Here is a 3,153-nt window from a genome sequence, read left to right as displayed (position 1 = left end):
TTTAAGTTCAAATTTAACCAGCAACTAACAAYATAATACCTGATAACACCTAAATGAATAATAGCTTAATTTGTAGATAAAACAAGTTGACTCTCCTCAATATATACCTTAAGACTTTGAAGTCTCAAATAACACATTTCCCTTTATCTTGCATAGTTCCATTCCAAGCAAATGTAAACACGACATCACACAAAATGCAATATTCAGCTTGTTTTTGAATAACAGTACGTGCAGAAAGTACTTATAGAGGTTGCTGAATGATTAGACAGAAAACATAGCTGTGAAGGCACAATTTAACTCAATATTAAAATAAAAGTTGCAGAAAGTTTTGGGCTAGTTTTAGATTGCTACTGAGTTCAGTAGCAGCTGACCTTCCCTGCTCTTCTAATTGGCCTTTTTGAGAAGCTTACCAAATCTGCATGAGGACTGGGAGTAATTAAAATCAGTAAAATGTTACACTGAAGCACAACGGGGATAATATAGCTTCCACCTTTGAGTGCTACATTTTTTACCACCTACCAGAAAAAAAAAATTGTATTAAGCCTGTTCTGTCTTCTGGGTATATTATTTTTATTCCATACCAGAGTGTCCGACTAATGCCTATGATTTCAATATTTTGATTAAGTATCTACAGTGTGTGTAATTTCTGTCCTGCATGACAGTAATGGAACTAATACTTTTATGTTTAAGCAAGTAATTCATGACATCCTTTAATGACCTAGGTTTTCATGACATGATGTTCATCTGCAGAYAGAATGATTAAAGTCAGAACAAGATCTGCTAACAACAGTCATTCTTATGTAGATATCACTTGTGTTTATCTTTGTGTTTTCCATTAACCTTGTATCAAATCTTGCTAAGAAGACATAATGGTGTTTGTTAATATATATATGAGGCCTCTCGAGACACAGTGAGTGGTGTGGAGTGGAGTGACAGAGAAAAGTAGAGGCACAGAGACAGGGCAGGTTGTTCTCTGTGTTTCCTGTTGCAATAAAACTCAGCTGATCATCCCACGGAGTACCTTCATTCTTGGACCACRTATTTCTGTCTTTGTTAAATAAATATTGCCATAACAGTTGGCGTTGTCGGCAGAGACCACTGGGAGATTGACGGATCAAGGCCACATTGCAGGTGGACTGATATGAGTGAGCAAGGACTGGACTGCTCAGGACCGTGACTCCAGCTGGATGAAAAGAACCTTTTTATGGTAAATTGTTTTAACAACAGAGAAATGCTGGTGACGATTGTGATGGATGATCTTGAATAAAAAAAGAACATTGGGTTTTATTTTTGGCTGTTGAACCTGAGAAGATTTTTGAAACATCATCTGCTGAAAGTGAGTACAGAACAGCTTCAAGATGCCTCCTTACTTTTCCAAAGAGGATTTCTGCCAGCTTCTCCAAAAGGTGACAGTGTTGGAGCTCAAGATTCATCGTTTGGAAGAGATGAATGCTTTGGAGAACTCAACATGTGTTGAAATGGGTGAGAAGGCTGAGATGAGAGATCAACATGGAGAGGAGATGGAAGCTGCTTCTGAGGGTAAAACTGTATGGAACTCTGTTGCAGACCAAAAAATCTCTCAGGAAGAATTCATCTCTTAGATTATATCGAATGGCCAGAGTTACAGAGAAATGCTTTTTCTCCTCCAGCAAGGAGAAGAAAGCAACAGGCTACAATCAAAACAGCTAATAACGACCAGAGAAATGAAGCAGTCTTTCTTCAAAACAGATTCACACCACTGGAAGAAACTGGTGAGTCTGATCAAAGTTCACTGTCTAATCTCAGCGAGGGATCTGAGACCAGATCCAGATCCAGCCCAAAGCCAAATCAAGTCCAAAAAGAGACTTTCAAGAATCAAGTAATGCTGATTATCACAGATAAAATGGTGAATGAGATCAGAGGCTTCTGGAACAAGAAAAAAGTCATTATCACAGATAAAATGGTGAATGAGATCAGAGGCTTCTGGAACAAGAAAAAAGTCAAAGTTCTGAGTTTTGCTGATAAAGTGTCTGACCTCACAGAGAAGATTCTGGAAACTGCAGCCGAGTATCCAACTTTGAAGACCCTCATCATTCATACAGGAAGTGATGAAGTBATGAACCGACAGTCAGAAATCCTGAAGAAGGATTTTATTCAGTTGCTGAATGCAGTTAAAAATCTCAATATGGATGTGTTCATCAATGGGCCCATTCCTACAGCCAGAGGAGGGGCTGAGAGGTTCAGCAGACTGTTTGCCCTTAATGGCTTTTTTGGAAAAGTCCTGTGCTGACCACTCTGTGAGTTTTGTGGATAACTTTGATCTCTTCTGGGAAAGAAAACATCTCTTCAAGTCTGATGGGCTGTCTCTGAATCAAACTGGAGCTCAGCTTCTGGCTTCAAACATTAAGTATTTCCTGAACAAAGTTCTGGCTGGAAACAAACAACAGGACAAACCACAACAGCTGACGTCTGAAGGACAGCTGGAGAAAACTGAGATATCAGTGGAACACAGCGTGCCAGTTACTGATAAGGAGACTGCTTCAAAATCAGAACCAGAGAGAGAGAGGAGTTGCTTCAAGCTGAAGAACAAGCCTCACAAACAGAGGATCTCTTGGACTCTGAGACCCCAACAGGACAGCAAGTGGAATGCTCCCTCCTGGATTTTACTAACAACATGAAAGAACCTGGCAGGATTAATTTCAAACAAACACCATGCCCAGATCCAGCTAACTCTGGTCTTCAACCCCAGGAACTAAACCAAGATCTACAAAAGGTCACAGAGCCCCACCACCACCTCTGACCCTTCCACACAACAAAACAGATAATCCTGTTTGTGTTCAAGATGATCCAAAGACTTTTGTGTGATAACTATGTTTTGGGATTAGTAATTACTGTGGGAGGAATAAAAAATTGAATTACTGATGTTGGAATTTTAGAAAAGTACATATACTTAGGTTTATGTTGACATGTTTTTAAAAAATACATTTAAAGCTTTTTTGTTTTATTGATCATTTAATTTGTGTTTTAATGATCAGATGGGGGAGATGTAATGGAACTAAAACTTTTATGTTTAAGCAAGTAATTCATGACATCCCTTAATGACCTAGGTTTTCATGACATGCTGTTCATCTGCAGATAGAATGATTAAAGTCAGAACAAGATCTGCTAACAACA

Source organism: Austrofundulus limnaeus, unplaced genomic scaffold, assembly GCF_001266775.1.
Source record: "Austrofundulus limnaeus strain Quisiro unplaced genomic scaffold, Austrofundulus_limnaeus-1.0 Scaffold49, whole genome shotgun sequence".
NCBI lineage: Eukaryota > Metazoa > Chordata > Actinopteri > Cyprinodontiformes > Rivulidae > Austrofundulus > Austrofundulus limnaeus.
This window is presented reverse-complemented; position numbering follows the sequence as displayed.